The sequence below is a fragment of the Saimiri boliviensis genome, chromosome 6, assembly GCF_048565385.1.
Source record: "Saimiri boliviensis isolate mSaiBol1 chromosome 6, mSaiBol1.pri, whole genome shotgun sequence".
NCBI classification, from domain to species: domain Eukaryota; kingdom Metazoa; phylum Chordata; class Mammalia; order Primates; family Cebidae; genus Saimiri; species Saimiri boliviensis.
Window position 1 is genome coordinate 123238817 of NC_133454.1, and position 20339 is coordinate 123259155.

Here is a 20339-nt window from a genome sequence, read left to right on the forward strand (position 1 = left end):
ATGTACATACACACACATAAAAGTCAGTTGTGTGTGTGCGTGTGTGCATGCATACACTAAGTATTTTTTTTTTCTTTTTTTTTTCGAGATTGTGTCTTGCTCTGTTGCCTAGGCTGTAGTACAATGGTGTGATCTCAGCTCACTGCAACCTCTGCCTCCCAGGTTCAAGCTACTTTTGTGACTCAGCCTTCTTTTTTTTTTCCTGAGATGGAGTTTCTCTCTTGTTACACAGGCTGGAGTGCAATGGTGCGATCTCGGCTCACCACAACCTCCGCCTCCTGGGTTCAGGCAATTCTCCTGCCTCAGCCTCCTGAGTAGCTGGGATTACAGGCACACGCCGCCACGCCCAGCTAATTTTTTGTATTTTTAGTAGAGACAGGGTTTCACCTTGTTGACCAGGACGGTATCGATCTCTTGACCTCATGATCCACCCGCTTCGGCCTCCCAAAGTGCTGGGATTACAGGCTTGAGCCACCGCGCCCGGCTCTGAGTCAGCCTTCTAAGTAGCTGGAATCACAGGTGTGCACCAACATACCTGGCTAATTTTTGTATTTTTAGTAGAGGTGGGGCTTCAGCACATTGACCAGGGTGGTCTAAAAACTCCTGACCTCAAGTGATCTGCCCGCCTCAACCTCCTAAAGTGCTGGGATTACAGGCTTGAACCACCGTATCTGGCGAACGTTTTTTTAAGGCATACCTTGAATATAATGCCATCACTTCCTTTTCCCAGTGTTGGTTACCCTTTTGAGATGACTGTTGGTGCTCCCCTCACCGCTATGTGCCATGTTCTAGAGTAAGAGGGAGGGTTTTTTCTGGGTGCAGGTGTGGGTGAAGAGTAGGCTGTCCAAGATTTCAGTCCTTGGCTTTTGCTCTGCAGCAAGGGCTGGCTGAGGGCACTGTGAGTCTTCTTCAGGCCCACGAGTCAGGCCCACTTTTCCTTTTCTCTGGAGGGAATAGCTCAAAGAACACTGCTGCCACCAGAGGTTCTGCAGGCTTTTCAGAGGCAGCCAGTGGAGGCTGATGGTAGCAGTTGGTGAGAAAGAGGAAGTACGTAGTGGCCATTCCTCCTGCCACTCCTGACAAATATTTCTGTCACTAAACAGCACCTCTCTGTGGCAGCCTGGGACTCTGCTACCACAGAGAGGAAAGGGAGGAGCTTTCCTCTCCCTGTGGGAGGGCCTGTGATCTGTGGCTTCCGCTCTGCCCTTGGCCACAGACTAGATTGCACAACACAGCTATTAAGAGTCCCTTTTCCCTCTTATCAGTGGCACAAGTGCTTTGAGTGTCAGACCTTAACTTACAGGGTTGTAGAGGTGACTGTGTTCCACTCTGCAGGGTCCAGGGCACAGCCAGCCAAGCGTATGAAAATTGACCTAAGGTTAGAATGTGATTGTCCTACTGGGAAAGGTTTCCTGGGACAGCATTTCACTTCTGACTACATAGGCTGTTGTCTGTCCTGCCAGGGAGTGAGTTTTGCTTCCATGCTTGTCCAGCCTTTCCCTCCTGCCTTTTCCCAGAGGCCACAAACCTGCCCACCTCCTGTTATGTTCTAGTTCTGATAGGAGTACCATTCAAAGTTCTTGGCAGGGGACCGACCCACTTCTACCCTGGTTGGTTTCCCCTGATTTTCCCAGCTTGTTTGATGTGCACGTTCTCCAGAATTCTTATGCAGCCCGTTGGCTCTGTAGTGCCCAGAGATTGGAGCTTCTGCAATAGGAACCCTGCTGTTTCCCTCCCTGGTTTTAGGGGTGGGGCTTGAAAATAGAGAATCATAATCTCCCTTCCTCCTCCTCCTCTCTCCCACTTCTCCCTGCCCCTCCCCCTCCCCCCACCCCCGTGCTGCCAGGCAAACTGGAGTGACCAGCTCAGAGCGGGACTCAGTCCACCTCCCTGCTCTGCATGTCAGCAGTGATCTGCAGGAGATTCCTGGGCACGTGAGTATGTGAACTCTGGAGCACGTTACTGTCCCGGGCTGGCACTCTGTGGCAGGTGTATGCACTCTTCTGCTATTACTGGAGACCAGGCTCCATAGGGGTGGTGGTGACCCAGCTAGATGTCTGCCAGGTCTGCCCAAGGCTACCCTGTTCTTTAATGCCTTGGGAAATGGAAAGCATTTCTAAATATTCCTCTTCTTTAGAAGAAGTGGCCGAGTGGTTTGGGGAGTTTCTTTTTGGAATCCCTTGGAGTACAATATCCCTTTTTTCCCCCAAATCCAGGTTCTTTAGTTCCTCAGCTGGGTTCTCTTGTCATTGACTACCTTCAGTTTTCTTAGGTTGGGTGCATCTTCCCCGGCCTCAACAAGACTGTGGATGGAGTTCAGGAGGGTGGGTGCTGCTCCTGTGCGAGAAAGGGCATGTTGGAGTGGAAGCACAGTTGCCAGCAGTTGTTTCACGTTCCCCCTTTGGCTGATAGAAAAGGGGCTTTAGCCTTCTGCCAACCTCCACAGCCAGCTGTGGGAAAACCCAAATGGAAACATCCTCTTGCTGCTAAATAAGACTTGAGTGCCTATGGCAGAGACCATAGTGCCTATGGCTGCTGGTAGCAGTCCAACCTTGCTGAACGGGGAGGATTGGTTATTTTATTTATTTATTTATTTATTTATTTGAGACGGAGTCTTGTTCTGTCACCCAGACTGGAGTGCAGTGGCACAGTCTTGGCTCACTGCAACCTCTGCCTCCCGGGTTCAAGCGATTCTTCTGCCTCAGCCTCCCTTGTAGCTGAGACTACAGGCATGCGCCACTACACCTGGCTAGTTTTTGCATTTCTAGTAAAAACAGAATTTCACTGTATTGGCCAGGCTGGTCTTGAACTCCCGACCTCAGGTGATCCACTCGCTTCAGCCTCCCAAACTGCTGGGATTACAGGCATGAGCCACGGCACCTGGCCTGAGGATTGGTTATTTAGAGGCTATGACAAATGGTTTTGTAGAGGAGCAGTGGAAAGGGTCTAACTTCACAGAGCTAGGGGTCAGCTTCTGCGCCATAGCCATATAGCTTCTGCAGCCTCTACTGCCTGAGGCCAGGGGCTCAGATGCTGACCACCTTTCCCTCTTCCTTGCTGTGTTTTTCCGCCAGTGACCATCATTGTCAGGTTGACCCGCTGGTTAGAGAGGATGCCTCTGGCCTGGTATCCAGACTCCCTGCTGCCTGATCCCCTCTGCTCTAGAAATGCTTCTAAAAGCGATTACTTTCCTCCCAATTCCAACATTGATTAGGGCAAGATGTGGTCACACAAAGTTCTGTTTTGGCATTTTGCCTTCTGTTTGGGAGTTTAGGCATCTGAGAATTGAAAGCTTGCTTTATATAAATATACCCTTAAGACATCTCTTTTTTAAGCCCTACATGCTTTGCTTGGGTGTTAACTGAACTTGGGGAATTATAGGGACCCTATGTTGCTTATCCCCGTAGAATCCCCTCCACTTCACTCCCAAAATACCCAAGGAACATTGGAAAAATTGAGCAGTGCCTCAAAGTCACTTGATCAGTAGTATTTGGCATAGTTAGCTGGTTTGATGTTTGGTGAGAGATTTCTGCTTTATGTTTGAGCAAAAGATTTCTTGGTGGGAGGCCTCTATGCTGTGTTGCCAGTGCTTGCCCTGTGCACAGGGTTTCCCCTTCCCCTCCCTTGACAGGTTGTTTTAATCCCCTTGCCTATGAACAAGTGCAGCAGAACGTGTCGGCCCAGCTCACATGACCTTGGTTGTCTCTTCATGGGGTAACCAGCATCAGTGTTAGATACCACGGTCACTTGACGTGGTAGAGCTGTCAGGGTAAAGAGTGGAGACACCAGCAGGAAGCCTGATCTGCCAAGGAACGTAAATGGGAGTGTGTGTGAGACCTTAGGACCAGGTGGGAAAAGTCTGCTCCCATGGGGGTAGGGCTTTCAGCTGTGAGAAGAGAACAATTTCATTCCATTCCTTCTCCTTTTTTTTTTTTTTTTGTTTTTGTTTTTGTTTTTGTTTTTGTTTTTGTGGTGGAGTTTCACTCTTGTTGCCCAGGCTGGAGTGCTGTGGCGCAATCTTGGCTCACCACAACCTCTGCCTCCCAGGTTTAAGCAGTTCTCCTGCCTCAGCCTCCCAAGTAGCAGGGATTACAGGCATGCACCACCACGCCTGGCTAATTTTGTATTTTTAGTAGAGATGGGGTTTCTCCATTTGGTCAGGTTGGTCTCGAACTCCAGACCTCAGGTGATCCACCTGCCTTGACCTCCCAAAGTGATGGAATTACAGGCATGAGCCACTGCACCTGGCCCTTCTCCTTTTTAAAGAGACCGTCTACTCTGTTGCCCAAGCTGGAGTGCAGTGGTATAATCAAGGCTAACTGCAGCCTCAACTTCCTTAGCTCAAGCAATCCTTCTGCCTCAGCCTCCTGAGTAGGTGGGACCACAGGTGCATGCCATCATGCCCAGCTGGTTTTGTTGTTGTTGTTGTGATGGGGATCTCATTATATGGCCTAGGCTGGTCTCGAACTCCTTGCCTCAAATGATCCACCCACCTCAGCCTCCCAAAGTACTGGGTTTATAGGCATGAGCCACTGCAGCCAACTTTCATTTCTTCTTTATCCCCCTAAAATTTCTACTTCTGGCATCTTGTTTATCTTTCTCAAATCCTGTCTGCAGGGGCCTAGGACATGCAGCTCTTTTGGGAAACTGCCCCTGAGATGGGGTAGATCTGTGCTAGTTCGTGGGCTACAAAACCTAACACCAAAAATCCCATTTTCCTAAACAGTGATCCTGTTATTGTTGTGTGAAGGGCAGCTGGCACTGGGGGCCTGGCTGCCAGAGAGGCTGCTGAATTCTATGGCAGCCACACTCAGGAGCTGGAAGTGTGGCTAAGCTCTCACCAGAACCATCACTTCCCTCCCCATAAACATGCACACAGATTTCCCTTGTCTCACAGCTGAAGAGGCAGTGCCCAGCTTCAGTAAGCATTGTATATGAGAATGGACTTATTCTGGCCACACTGTGTGCACACACGTGTGTGTGAGAGAAACACTGATCACATTTCCCATCATGACTGTTGATTTGCAAAGTTTTCAGGTCCATACATCTAGGGCGGGATGTATGTGTTTTCATCAGGAGAGAGTAGAGTGGCCTTTTGTGGAAGGGATAAAATGGTTGAGCTGCTGGAGCCTTTTCTAGCTCCATTTATGCAACGGCCTTTCTGCCTGGGTACAGACTTGAGCTCCAGTCCAAGTTTGAGCCATACGCGTAGATGACCAGAACTTAGCCTTCAACTGCAGGACTATCCTGGGCCAGTTTGAAAACATCCATCTCCTTTTGGAGATGCAGAGAATTTGTGGTGAGCTTTGGGTAAAGAAGTTCAAGCTGTATCTTCTGGCAACCTGCAGAACAAGTGGGAAAGCATAGGTAATTATAGAAATAACCAGCATATTGCCAGGCATTGTCCTCAGTGCTTTGTATGGTGTGGATATTTGGTAATTTCTGATTCTATACCTTCTGTTTTCAAGATTTGGTAGGGACCCCGTTATGCTTTTGGGGTTCTTTTTCCTTGGTAGTTAGTATGAACTATATAGAATACCAGAATGAGTAGAGATAGCCTATGGCCACCTAGCTAAATTCTACTGTTGATCCTGCATGGCTTTCTTCTTTGGGTCTTCATTTATGCCACCATACCTATTGCCAGTTAGAGCTGTCTTTTAGGATTTGTTGGGTGGGAGCGGTATTCCTCTTGGAGCCATCTTTTCTTCCCTGCCATCTCTGAGTGAATTTAGAAGTGGAGAGCTGCAGACTTGGCTGCTTGCCTCCTTCAAAATACCCAGCATTCGCTTGTCCACAGTCTGTGTAGCAGCACATGTAACAATGCCCAAGAACGGCCCCCTTCCTTCCAGCACCACCTGTTAATTGATGGTTCTAGTTCCTGGGGACTTCTACCAGTGCATGAGCTAATCTGCACCAAAGAGTGCCATTCCCAGGTCCATACCACAGAAATTACAGAGCTCACAGCCCAGGTCTTCTGCTATGTTGGGCCATTCCCTTCTCTTGGAAACCAATTCAATCAGACTTTTTTTTTTTTTTGTAAGACTGAGTCTTGCTCTGTCAACCAGGCTGGAGTGCAGTGGCACGATCTTGGCTCACTGCAGCCTTAACCTCCTCAGGCTCAGGTGATCTTCCCACCTTAGCTTGCTGAGTAGCTGGGACTACAAGCACTTGCCACCATGCCTGGATAATTTTTGTGTTTTCAGTAGAGATGGGGTTTCACTATGTTGGGCAGGCTGGTCTCAAAACACCTGACTTCAAGTGATCTGCCTGCCTCAGCCTCCCAAAGTGCTGGGATTACCAGCGTGAGCCACTGTGCCTGGCCCAGACTCTTCGTAGGATGCTGAAAGGATGAACTAAGCATAAAAAGTACCTTTAGGCCTGGTGCAGTGGCTCACGCGTGTCACTTGAGAGCAGCCTGGGCAACATGGGGAAACCCCATCTCTACAAAAAATACAAAAATTAGGCCGGGCACGGTGGCTCATGCCTGTAATCCTAGCACTTTGGGAGCCCAAGGCAGCCAGATGAAGAGATCGAGACCATCCAGGCCAACGTGGTGAAACCCCGTCTTTACTAAAAATACAAAAATTAGCTGGGCCTGGTGGCGCGTGCCTGTGGTCCCAGCTACTTGGGGGACTGAGGCAGGAGAATCACTTGAACCCGGGAGGCAGAGGTTGCAGTGAACCAAGATCACCACTGCACTCTAGCCTGATGACAGCAGGACTCCATCTCAAAAAAAAAAAAAAAAAAAAAAAAAAATTAGCAGGGTGTGGTGGTGGGCGCCTATAGTCCCAGCTACTCAGAAGGCTGAGGTAGGAGGATCACCTGAGCCTGGGGAGGTTGAGGCTGCAGTGAGCCAAGATTACGCCACTGTACTCCCACCTGGGTGACAGAGTAAGACCCTGTTTCGAAAAAAAAAAAAAAAAAAGTGCCTTTTCTTTTTCCTTTTTTTTTTTTTTTTTTTGAGACGGAGTTTTGCTCTTGTTACCCAGGCTGGAGTGCAATGGCACGATCTTGGCTCACCACAAGCTCTGCCTCCTAAGTTCAGGCAATTCTCCTGTCTCAGCCTCCTGAGTAGCTGGGATTACAGGCACGCACCACCATGCCCAGCTAATTTTTTTTGTATTTTTAGTAGAGACAGGGTTTCACCATGTTGACCAGGATGGTCTCGATCTCTTGACCTTGTGATCCACCCACCTCGGCCTCCCAAAGTGCTGGGATTACAGGCTTGAGCCACCGCGCCTGGCTCTTTTCGTTTTTTTTTTTTTTTTTGAGACAGAGTCTCGCTCTGTCGCTAGGCGCCAGGCTGGAGTGCAGTGGCATAATCTCGGCTCACTGCAACCTCCAGCTCCTGGGTTCAAGCAATTCTCCTACCTCAGCCTTCCAAGTAGCTGGGACTACAGGTGCATGCCACCATGCCCAGTTAAGTTTTGTATTTTAATAGAGACGGTTTCACCATGTTGGCCAGGATGGTCTCGATTTCTTGACCTTGTGATCTGCCTGCCTCAGCCTCCCAAAGTGCTGGGATTGCAGGCATGAGCTACCGTGCCTGGCAAAAGTGCTTTTTAATAAGGCAGATGTAATAGAAAATGGCTGTCATCTGGTTTGGCATACTCGGCTTCTGGGTAGAAAGTACAAACAGCTAGGGCCTCTTGGAGCAGAATTGTCATTGTCGCTAGTAAATAAACAGCAGTTTTGGCTTTGAGGGGCACCTTCAGCCTAAAGCCGTAAGCTGACATATACTCAGTCTCACTGAGAAGCTTGAGCTTTCCGCTCTTCCCCTAACTGCTGACAAATGAATCCTCCATTGATCTGGCAAGCTGGCCAGGATGCCTGCCCAGGCCATGGCCACTTAGTAACAGGATCCAGCCCTCAGCACAGGGTTGAGACTGCAGTAGCAGTGGCAAGCCCAGGAAGGCAGGTTTGCAGCACAACCCTTGCGTCAGTTGCCCAGTAAGAGAGACAGTTGCAAAGAGCATTTGCCCCTGATATGTCAGGGCACTGTTGCAGGTTGTCTTTTCTTTTCTAGCTGGAAGTTGTTCCACGTGGTCTTGCTTAATTAGCTCTTCTCTCTTGCAAGGCAGCACCCATTCAAAATTATTTTCCTCCAGCCTCATTCCTCGTCTCCATTTGGGTTTGTATCTTCTCAGACCCTCTCTCCAGCCTTAAGCTCTACCCCAAATGCTTTGAAGCTCTCTTTTTCAAGTCTTTTTTTTTTTTTTTTTTTTTTTGAGACACAGTCTAGCTCTGTTGCCCAAGCTGGAGTGCAGTGACATGATCTCGGCTCACTGCAGCCTCTGCCTCCCTGGTTCAAGTGATTCTCCTGCCTCAGCCTCCTGAGTAGTTGGGATTACAGGCGCCCACCACTATGCCCAGCCTAATGTTTGTATTTTTAGTAGAGACAGTTTCACTGTGTTGGCCAAGCTGGTCTCGAACTCCTGACCTTGTGATCTGCCCACCTTGGCCTCCCAAAGTGCTGGAATTACAAGTGTGAGCCACCACACCCAGACGTTCAAGTGTTCTTGATTCAAGCTCTCATCTAAAGCTTGAAGGTTAGGGAGCCCCAGTGTCTGCTGCCCATGGTGCTTGGAGAGCAAAGATCTGTTCCCAGGTCCTGAGTTGGAACTCTGAAATCATTTCTTGTTCTGGGTGATGGTTTAACTCTTAAGTACTTGAAATACTATGCTAGGACCTCATGGGCTGGCCAGAGCACTTAACTACCATTTGTAACATGTTTCTGTGGAAAAAGAATTCCTTCTCAGAACAGAACTTTTGGTAACTTGGGGTTTTCTTGACTAATATGCTGCAACAGATTTGCATTTGCCTGTGGAAGTGTCTATTTTATATTCAGCCGGGTGCAGTGACTCATGCCTGTAATCCCAGCACTTCGGGAGGCCGATGCAGGCAGATCATTTGAGGCCAGGAGTTCCAGACAAACTTGGCCAACATGGTAAAACTCTGTCTCTACTAAAAATACAATAAATAAATAAATAAATAATCTAGGCCTGGTGGTGCGCACCTGTAGTTCCAGCTACTCGGGAGGCTGAGGCAGGAGAATCACTTGAACCTGGGAGGTAGAGGTTGCAGTGAGCTGAGATCACACCAGCATGGGTGATAGAGTGAGACTCTGTCTCAAAATAAATAAATAAAAATTTTAAAATATCATATTTTGTGGTCATAGCACTATCTATCACACAAGTAAGATGTCCTCCTATATGCCAAATGACAAAAAAAAAGCACCCTCCTCTCCCCAGAAAGGTTGCTAGAGAGCTACCCTTGTCTTCTGTGATTGCCTTGAGGGTCAGGTTTGTCTGGGTTCTCCATGTCAGCGGATTTGATCCATGGTTCCATAGCACCTGAAACAGAATGGCCTCATTCCACAACTTAGGTGCCCTCTCCTGCTTGGGTTTTTAATGATCTACTGTAGGAGAACAATAGCATCTCTCCCTATCAGCAGGAGTAGCCCAGTAAGGGCTTGCTTCTAGAAAGATCAGCCAGATTTTCAGTGGTCATTTTAGTGGAGTAGCCATGTTGCAGCCTGGCGCAACAAGGAGAGAGTTCTGAGGTGAGGGTGGCAGTGGTAGCCTCGGGTGGTTTCTGATGTGCTCTGACCTCTGGCCATGGTGACTTCTGGGGCAACAAACTTTGTCCCAGTGTTTTTTCTGACATTTCCTCCTCCTTATTCAACTCCCTCTTTGAAACTGGAGGAGTAGGAAGGCAGTATTTGTTCACTTCCAAAGGAAGATGCAGCAGAAAGAGGCACATGTCTTGTTCTGCACCTTCCAGCAGCAATGCTGGGGCTGGGAGGTCTAGAAGGCCTGTTTCCCACCTCCAGGCTGGAGAGTATCCTCAGCATACTAGCAAGTTTTAAGGAAACCACATTGGAAAGGGCAGAAACAAAGGGTTAAATCTTTACCCAGGTAGAAAGGCTGTTGCATAAATGCTGAGAGAGTTTTTTTTAAGATCTCATGCTTCTTTTTTACTTTGTGTTGGCAAAAACCCCAGGAGAAGAAGATGGGAGATTCTGGGAGGAGATGATTATGCTGGGTGAGTCAACTGAGCTCCCCAGCTGCCGTTTTTAGTTCCTTTGCTTTTCTGTAACAGGAGGCAGTTTGAGGAGGGGTTGGGGGCAGGGTGGGAATACTGATTTGTGTATCAGGACAGGAGGCAGGTGTGTCTGGGTGAAATTATTTTGACACCCTAGAGTTAACAGGGCCTTACAGTCAGTACATTGGTTCAAGTAAGAAACATTAAAGCAGAACTCTTAGTGTGGCAAACAATAAATGAATGTCTTCTAGATTCTTATACAAGTCACTGTCTGTCCCCAATTGGTAGCTCTTAGAATGACTTGAGTTGCATTCATTGTCACAGCAAAACACAATGGTTTTGATAGCAAAGTGGTAGAGAAATTGAATGTAGAGAGGCAGAACTGTCTTAAGTGGGAGGTCCTGGTGGTTGTCATGGGCAGCAGGAAGTTTGAAGGAGAGGGTTTTCCCTCTGATGAAAGGAGGGCTAGGGTTTGATTCAGAGAAGCAAGTGGGATGGGCCCTGCTGGTCCCTGGCTGTGCCTATATTTTGAATCTGTCTCCAGCTCACCTTGGTGACCACCTTTCATCCATCCCTGGGATAGGGGATCTCGTGGCCCACTACCCACATGGGTATTTTCTGCAGAGTACACTGATGTGGGCTATCACTTGTCAGTTGTGGGTCCCAGAGACTGTCATGAAGGCATCCCAACACACTTTCTTATTTATTCATTTGTATACATTTATTTCTTCAGTACTTTTTTGAATACTGTGCTGGGCATTGTTCTGGCACATGAATAAGACAGACCTGGCTGGGCACAGTGGCTCATGCCTGTAATCCCAGCACTTTGGGAGTTTGAGGCGGGCGAATCACCTGAAGTCAGGAGTTCGAGACCGGCCTGGCCAACATGGCGAAACTCCGTCTCTATGAGCCGAGATGGCACCATTGCACTCCAGCCTTGATGACCAGAGAGAAGCTCCATCTCAAAAAAAAAAAAAAAAAAAGAAAGAAAAAGACAGACCAAGGTCCTTCCTTTTGTAGTGTAGTGTAGCAGGAAGGACAGATAGTAACCATCCAACTTCAAGGGCAACAGATGCGTTGAAAGAGAGGAAATGGGACTGATGGCAAGAGGTCATGATCTTCCTTTCTCTACCCTTATTCTCTTGTGGGAGCAGGCAACTTTAAAGATCAAAAAATTGTGCCTCTCTTGTTAACTAAGTATCGTAACATGGGCCAGCCAGGTGTGGGCACCGTTGGGCACTGAGGGTATATAGAGGTGAGGGAGACACTGGCTCTAATCTGTCAGAGCATTGAGGGGGTTAAGGTAGGGGGAAACAAGAAATTAATGGGGCTGGGTGTGATAGCTTGCCCCTGTAATCCCAGCACTTTGGGAGGCTGAGGCAGGAAGATTGCTTGAACCCAGGAGTTTGAGGCCAGTCTGGGTGTGATGGCAAGATGCCATCCCTACAAAAAAATGAGATAAAAAACTAGCCAGGCATAGTGGTACTCACCTGTAGTCCCAGCTGTTTGAGAGGCTAAGGCAGGAGGATCCCTTGAGGCTAGGAGTTTGAGGATGCAGTGAGCTGTGATTGTTCCACTGCAGTCCAGCCTGGGTGAGAGAGCAAGACTTTGTCTCTTACAAAAGGGGAAGAAATGAAGGGTACAGATAGAGTGCTGTGAGAGTCTAGAGAAGTGAACTAGCACTCCAGGCTAAGACAGTGTCTGGATTTAAGATAAACAAGGGATAAGAGGACTTACCTGGATCACAGGAAGGCACACAGGATAGATGAACACTTTCCTTTTAGTGTGTGTAGATCTGGGTAGCTGTTTGTACCACAATTCTGACCCATTCTCTATTATTATTTATTTGTTTGAAATTTTATATATATATATATATATATATATATATATGTGTGTGTGTGTGTGTATTTTAGATGGAGTCTTGCTCTGTGGCCTAGATTGGAGTGCAGTGGCATGCTCTTGGCTCACTACAACCTCCACCTCCGAGGTTCAAATGATTCTCGTGCCTCAGCCTCTTAAGTAGCTGGGACTATAGGCACCTGCCACCACACCCTGCTAATTTTCTTTTTTTTTTTTTTTGAGACGGAGTTTCGCTCTTGTTACCCAGGCCGGAGTGCAATGGCGCAATCTCGGCTCACTGCAACCTCCGCCTCCTGGTTCAGGCAATTCTCCTGCCTCAGTCTCCTGAGTAGCTGGGATTACAGGCATGCGCCACCATGCCCAGCTAATTTTTTGTATTTTCAGTAGAGATGGGGTTTCACCATGTTGACCAGGATGGTCTCGATCTCTTGACCTCGTGATCCACCCGCCTCGGGCTCCCAAAGTGCTGGGATTACAGGCATGAGCCACCGCGCCCAGCCTTTGCTAATTTTTTCTTTTTTGAGACAGTGTCTCGCTCTTGTTGCCCAGTCTGGAGTGCAATGGCACAATCTCAGCTCACTGCAACCTCTGCCTACCATGTACAACCGATTCTCCTGCCTCAGCCTCCTGAGTAGGTGGGATTACAGACATGCACCACCACACCCGGCCAATTTTGTATTTTTAGTAGAGACAGGGTTTTACCATGTTCGCCAGACTGGTCTCAAACTCCTGACCTCAATGATCTACCCACCTCACCCTCCCAAAGGGCTGGGTTACAGGCATAGACCACTATGCTCGGCTTGAAATAATAAAATTTTTAATCTTTTAGAAAATATGGAATGCAGCCAGGCATGGTGCCTCATGCCTGTAATCTCAGCACTTTGGAGGCCAGGGTGGGCGAATCACAATGTCAGGAGTTCAAGACCAGCCTGACCAATATGGTGAAACCCTGTCTCTACTAAAAATATAAAAATTAACCGGGTATGGTGGCATGAGCCTGTAGTTCCAGCTACTTGGGAGGCTGAGGCAGGAGAATCACTTGAACCCAGGAGGCAGAGGTTGTGGTGAGCAGAGATTGAGCCCCTGCACTGCAGCCTGGGTAACAGGGTGAGACTCTGTCTCAAAAGAAAAAAAAAATATATGAAATGCTTCACAAAATTGTGTGTCATTCTTTCACAGGGGCCATACTAATCTCTGTAATGGTTCCAATTTTAGTATATGTGCATGTGCAGAATGGTGGAGCTGGGTTATCACCACAGGTCTAACTCCAGAATGACCCGCTTCACTACTATACCCTATACAACACCTCAGTATATAGCAGCAGAGCTAGGAAGAGAAGCCCAGTGTCTAGAGAGCCCAGAAAATCTAAGAACATACACACTAGGCAAAGAAAACGAGGTTAGGAGGAAGCCCAGCCACCTCAGCTGCACTGGTTAGGATCTGCTCCCTCCCCACAGTCCTCTGTAAAGTGAGCCAAACCTCTATGCTGTAGGCTGCCTTCTCTCCACTCCCACCACCCCCATCCCCCAGAGCCCTGGGCTACTGGCAGGCTGGCTCCCCAGTGATATGGAGGAACTTGTTGGTCTCCATGGTTACAGTAACCCACTGGTATGGGAGGAACCGCATAAAGTGCGAGGCTGGCAGTGTGAGCTTTCCCCAGCCCTTGGCACCATGTGGTACTGGTATGTCAGCTGTTTCTCTTGGACCTTTTCTGGCAGGAAGGAGTTAAGGAACTGATGAGGAAGGGAAGAACCCTGACAGGACCACTGTCATCATCCTCTGGGCCACACAGAGGGCAGAGGCATGGGCACATTGTCCTTCACCTACTCCTCTTGCAGGATGGTTTTATGTTAGGAAAGAGGCTCCTCTATCGAGACCATCCTGGCCAACATGGTGAAACCCTGTCTCCACGAAAAACACAAAAAAATAAGCTGGTTGTGGTGGCACACCTGTAGTCCCAGCTACTTGGGAGGCTGAGGCAGGAGAATTGCTTGAACCCAGGAGGTGGAGATTGCAATGAGCTGAGATTGCGCCACTGCACTACAGCCTGGGTGACAGTGCGCAACTACATCTCAAAAGAAAGGGGGGATGGCTCCTCTTTGCTTGATTGCCCAGCCATGGCAAGAATTTGACTTTTCCTTGTTATAGAAGGAATACCAGCATGACAGGAATCAACTTAGCTACACTGGTACTTTCAGCTAAGTTCCTGGATATTGTAGCTTTTCCCAGAGCCCTTAGAGATGGGAAATAATGGTTCCTCCACAAAAGTGAAGCTAGGTAATAGAATACATCAAGACATCACTGAACACCAGGTTCTATGGTAAACACTGATGTGGATTTTCTTTTTTTTTTTTTCTTCATCTTCTTCTTGAATTATCTTTTTTTCTTTTGAGACAGGGTCTTTGTCACCCAGGCTGGAGTGCAGTGGTGCGATCATGGCTCACTGCAGCCTCAGCTACTTCCCTGGGTTCAGGTGATGCTCCCACCTCAGCCTCCCAAGTAGCTAGGATTACAGGAGGATGCCACCACACTCCAGCTAATTTTAGTGTTTTGTTTTTTTTTTTTTTTTTTTTTGTAGAGACTGTGTTTTGCCATGTTGCCCAGGCTGTCTTTGAACTCCTAGGCTCAAGGGATCAGCCTGCCTTGGCTTCCCAAAGTTCTGGGATTACAGGCATGAGCCACTGTATCCAGCTAGATTTTCTTATTTAATCTTCACTCTAATTCTGTGAAATGGGTATAGCTAATATCTTTACAACCCAAATGAGGAAACAGATTTGGAGAAGTCATGTCACTTTGCTCACATTCAGTCAGCTGGTAAGCAGCAGAGGTGGGCAGAGCAACTACAGTTAAATTTTTATTTTTGTTGTTTTCTTTTTTTTGAGGCGGAGTCTCACTCTCGTGAGGCTGGAGTGCAGTGGCACGATCTCGGCTCTCTGCAGCCTCTGCCTCCCAGGTGAAACGATTCTCCTGCCTCAGCCTCCCAAGTAGCCGGGACTACAGGCATGTGCTACCACGCCCAGCTAATTTTTGCATTTTTAGTAGAGACAGGGTTTCACCATGTTGGCCGGGCTGGTCTCGATCTCCTGACTTCATGATCTGCCCACCTCAGCCTCCCAAAGTGCTGGGATTACAGGTGTGAGCCACCGCGCCTGGCCCAACTGTAGTAAGTTTTCTATATAGTTTCCCTCTTCTGAGTTTCTGGAAAGCAGGAGCCACATCTCACTGTGCTTTGCAACTGGAGCCAGGGCTCCAGAGTACTGTTCAACAGAGGTTTGCTAGGGCAGCAGTAGTTGGGGATTTAAAGAGCATACCCCAGCAAGCAGATTCTCAGGGATGAAAGTAGTCCTGGAAGCCTCTGAAACCGTGGTTGCTCAGTAAAATCCAGTATCAAGAGGAGCCCATCATTTCAGGTTGCTCTGAAGGCAGGAGATTTGGAGAGTGCTTTTTGTATTGTGGCTTCCAGGTCTGAAGGGGAGTGAGCTGGAGGTGGCTCTCTGTTCTTCCCTCTTATGCCATGTCAGGTTTTTCTCCGGCAGGCTTGAGGCCTGGGGCTGTGGGAGAGGGGACCACCTCCTGGTCCAGGCCATAGTTCTTGGGGTGAGGATTGCAGCTCAGAGAGCTAAAGGACAGTAAATCACCTTGGTTTTGGCCTTGTGCTTAAGTTGCAGGCTCTTCTGGCATCCTTTGTGACGGGGGCCCCTACCCTGGCTGGAAACTACAATGGGATAGTAAAGGAATCTGTCTGTTTCTCAAGTAAAGCAGTCACAGTTAATTTTGGGGGTGGGAGCATCCAGCCTCTCCACTGGTAAGTGCCTGCCAGTTTTACAAGTTTGCTCCTCTGGTTTATTGACTCGGCAGTTGATAGCTGATAATTGCTCAGAATCAAAGGATGCAAAGACGGTTCCTGGATATGGTAGAGGGAAGAAGGGTCAAAAAACTAGGGACTCCAACTTTCAGTTACAAGATGTCCATATGGCTGTGTACAGTGTTTCACACCTGTAATCCCAGCACTTTAGGACGCCAACGTGAGAGGATTGCTTGAGCCCAGGAGTTCAAGACCAGTCTGGGCAACATGGCAGAACCCTGTCTGTACAAAAAATACACAAATTAGCCGGGCTTGATGGCACATGCCTGTAGTCCCAGGTACTGAGAAGGAAGATAACTTGAGCTCAGGAGGCAAAGGTTGCAGTTAGCCAAGATGGTGCCACTGCATCCCAGCCTGGGCAACAGAGCAAGATCCTGTCTGAAATAAATAAATAAATAAATAAATAAATAATGACTTGCCACAGGCACATGACTTCTTTTTTTAAGAGGCAAGTCTTAGCGCGGTGTGGTGGCTCACGCCTGCAATCCCAACACTTTGGGGGGCTGAGGCAGGCAGATCACAAGGTCAAGAGATCAAGACCATCCTGGCCAACATGGTGAAACCCCATCTCTACTGAAAATACAAAAATTAGCTGGGTGTGGTGGTGTGTGGCTGTAGTCCCAGTTACTCAGGAGGCTGAGGCAGAAGAATCGCTTCAACCGGGAGGTGGAGGTTGCAGTGAGGCAATATCGCGCCACTGCACTCCAGCCTGGGCGACAGAGCGTGACTATGTATTAAAAAAAAAAAAAAAAAAGGCAAAGTTTTATTCTGGGAGTGGTAGCTCACGTCTATAATCCAAGCACTTCGGAGACCAAGGTGGGCAGATTGGTTTGAATTCAGGAGTTCAGTACCAGCCTGGGCAAACTGGCAAAACCCTGTCTATAAAAAACACAAAAATTAGCCAGCCATGTTGCCGTGGGTCTGTAGTTCCAGCTACTCGGGAGGCTAAGGTAGGGGAATGCCTTGAGCCCAGGAGGCAGAGGTTACAGTAAGCCAAGATCACGGACGCTGCATTCTAGCATGGGTGATAGAGTCATACCTTATCTCAAAAAAAAGAGGCTGGGCGTGGTGTCTTACATCTATAATCCCAGCGCTTTGGGAGGCTAGGCGGGTGGATCACTTAAGGCCAGGAGTTGAAGACTAGCCTGGTCAACGTGGCGAAACCCCATCTTTACTAAAAATACAAAAATTATTGACGTGGTGGCATGCGCCTGTAATCCCAGCTACTTGGGAGGCTGAGGTAGGAGAATCACTTGAATCCAAGAGGTGGAGATTGCAGTGAGCCAAGATCACACCACTGTACTCCAGCCTGGGTGACAGAGTGAGACTCTGTCAAAAAAAAAAAAAAAAAAAAAGACGAGTCTTATTCTCAGTCTGTCACCCAAGCTGGAGTGCAATGCCACGATCATAGCTCACCGTTACCTTGATCCCCTGGGCTGAAACAGTCATCCTGCCTTAGCCTCCCGAGTAGCTGGCACTGCAAGCCCATGCTACCATGCCTGGCTAATTTTCTAATTGGAGAGCAAGGGTCTCACTTTGTTGTCCAGGTTTGTCTCCAATTCCTAGGCACAAGTCATCTCCCACCTTGGCCTTCCAAAGTGCTGGGATTAAGCCATGAGCAGCAGTGCCCAGCCCCATGTGGCTTTTGACACACAGTCTCACTCTGTCGCCCAGGCTGGAGTGCAGTGGTGCAGTCTGTGCTCACTGCAGCCTCTGCCTCAAGCAGTTCTCATGCTTCAACCTCCGAGTAGCTGGGATTACAGGCACGCACCACCACACTCTGCAAATTTTTGTATTTTTAGTGGAGATGGGGTTTCACCATGTTGCCCAGGCTGGTCTCGAACGCCTGACCTCAAGTGATCCACCGTGCCCAGCCTCCATGTGGCTTTTTATCTAAGTCCCACCCTGTCTCTTCCCAGCCTTTCTGTTTGAGGTCAGTGCTTTATACTTCCTCAGTTTATAAAACCCTTTACTGTCTCCCACAAATAGGATTGAGGAAACAGTCTTCTGTCACATTGCAAAGCCCTGGTTAAATGAAGGGATTGGAAAAAACAAGCTGTTTGATCCTGCTCTGGTTCTCAGTCTACCAGTGAGTGAAGGAGCCGGAGGTCCCAGGAAGGCTCGAGCCCAGGATCCAGAATAAACTACAGCTGACCTCCTCCACTGAAGTCAGGGCCCACTTTGAGGGGGCTGGGAAAAGGAAGGGTTGCCGTGGGACCACCAGGATAGGCCTGTAAACAGCACTCCACCATTGGCCTGAATCGCACATCATTGTTCATTGTCCCGAACACCTTTCCTGAGTCTTCATACCTTCTCCCCCCTAACCTGTAGAGGAAGAGCCAGGGGCTTATCTTCTTTTGGGGGAAATGAGAGCACAATTTGGCATCAAGAAGGGTTGATGAGAAACTCGTAAGGGGGACTGACTGTCAGAAGCGGCAGAGTGCTGAAATGGTGACAAAAGCTCTGGGCTCCGGCCCCAGCTCTGGACTTAGAAGTGTTGAGATTTTGGGCAAGTCTTGTAACCTCCGAATGTCAGTTTCTCAATGGAAAACAGGGAGACTGCCTGCCCTGTAGGTCTGTGTTTGGAGAAAACAGTGTAAGCGTTGGACATACCATGATCAGAAATGTTGAATCTGCCAACCAGGGCTCATGGGTAAGGCAAACATTTCTTGGCCCCTCCTGAGTAGCATGGTCTTGCAGGGATATATGCTTAAGTGCTGTGAGGGCACAGAGGAAGTTTTGCCCTTCCCTGGAGGGTTAATGGCTACCAACATGAGAAGGTTATGGAGTTCCTTAATGAAAAGGAGCCTGGCCTAGCGTCCTGGAATGAATGAGAAATAGATCTGAGATCCAGAGGAAAGGCTGCAACCAGCCTATAGACCGGGGTGGTTGGTCTGAAAGGAGAGTCTTCTCCAGATGGTTGGTCAGAAAGGAGAGACAGCCAACTTGCCCCGAGCTCACCACATACCCAGATAGTGGGGGCTTAGCAGGAGGAAGGTATGAGGAATCCCAGGCCTTTGGAATTCCTTGAGAAAGCAGTGTTGTCTTGAAGGTAAGGCAGGGGATTGGTGACTGGAGACTTGGAGATGAGTGAGAATCTAGGGGGAAACTTTCAGAAGCAGGCCTGGAAGGAACCTAGAAGGGACATTTGGATTGTTTATAGCTTTGGGGCAAAATCTAGTATTAAACATGATTTTATCATTGATAGAATGCTTTGAGTGATAAAAGCCCATTATCTAGAAAACATAGACCTCTAGGGGGCTTTACATAGAGTTCCTGAACTCCCTGAAATTATATCCAAAGTATTTTGTGTCTAAATGGAATGCGCATGTTTCTAAGGTTAAGCACTGCTTTTTTAGGAAGTAGGAGGTCCATCCGCTACTGTCGGCCTGCTGGTTTCTGCTTACCCTCCTCCCCGCTTCGTTCTTGAGGGGGTGGTTTGCTGGTCTTTGGCAGGGCTGCCACTCAGGGGTCAGCACATCTGAGTCACACATACTCCTCCCCAGCCCTATTCGAGGCCTTGTTAAAGTGATCTGCCCCTACCCAAGTCCCACCTGCTACAGGTGAGATAGGGCTTTATGACAGCCCTGGCTGCAGTGAGTCGCCTCGCCCTCTCACCAGCTGTTACCCAGCAAAGCACCTTGGGGAGGGTGGGGCAGCCCACTTCCGGGGAGGGAGGAGGGGAGGGGAGAAGGAAGTTGAGCTAAACCCGCCTCTTTCTCTCTGTCTCCCTTCCTGCCCTATTCCCCTCCTGCCCCTTCCCTCCCACCTTGCTCCTGGTGTACTGTCCTGGAATTGCACGCACTTCCTGACCACCAGGCTCTGGCCCAGCGGGGCTTTGTCCTGGCTGCTCTCCTTGCCAAACCTCTCTGCTAGTGGTGGTTTCGGTTGCGACACTGTCCAGGTTCCCAGGCAGGAACCGCTCAGCCTGGCTGCTTAGCTACTTTTCACTGAGGAGGTGGTGGAAGGTGTCGGCTGCTCCGGCTGAGTAAGGGTGGCTGGCTGAGCCGGCAGCCCCCGCCCTGGGCCTGGCTCTTTCCGGCCTCTGTACTTTGCCCTCGCTGCCTGACAGGTTCTGCTGTGGGCTCTGCTGAATGGAAGTCACTGGTAGTCCTTGTCCCTTTCTCCAGCCGGGTATGTTCTTCCCTTTTTCATTTGAGGATTGCCTCCTCCTCTTTCTTCCCTCTCACCTCAAACATAGGATCTTAGAGAGTTGCTAAGTGGTGCCATTCCTGAGTCCAGCATAATAATATTCATGGGAAGGGTGTCCAGATGTGGAAGAGGCATTGACTAGAAAAGGAAGAGGGGGCCCATACCAGAAGAGTCTCCCCTGAGAACAAGCAGCTGGACAAGTGGATGAGGAGGGGCTGGTGGGAGGCAGAGGCCTGAGGCCTCAGGGATGATGCTCCGGTGCTACAGTGAGGGGGAGCCTAGGATCTGGGGCCATTGGTGAGGGCTGGTGCCCAAGGGACACTTTTCTCCTTTGACTCCATAGTGCCCGGCTTACTCTGCTTCTGGCCAGGGAGTATCACCCCTCCCAGTTTGGCCCCTCCCCAGCCCTTGGGAAGCC

The 20339-nt window shown here is 48.9% G+C and overlaps 1 protein-coding gene and 1 pseudogene across 11 annotated transcripts in view; one reads left to right on the forward strand and one right to left on the reverse strand.

Moving 5' to 3' along the window:
- The window catches only part of MARK2 (microtubule affinity regulating kinase 2), a 73858-nt gene that overhangs the window by 32370 nt on the left and 21149 nt on the right, over positions 1-20339 (forward strand). The window contains exon 1 of one of the 11 annotated variants that reach the window (XM_010348214.2): positions 11949-19903. The exons of 9 other annotated variants lie outside the window; for them this stretch is intronic. The gene's annotated coding sequence lies outside the window, so the exon portion shown is untranslated. Of the gene's footprint in view, positions 1-11948; positions 19904-20339 lie in introns of those variants that run through there. One more of the 11 variants, XM_003937632.3, reaches the window with a different exon arrangement.
- Positions 13039-13136, reverse strand: LOC120364780 (U6 spliceosomal RNA; annotated as a pseudogene).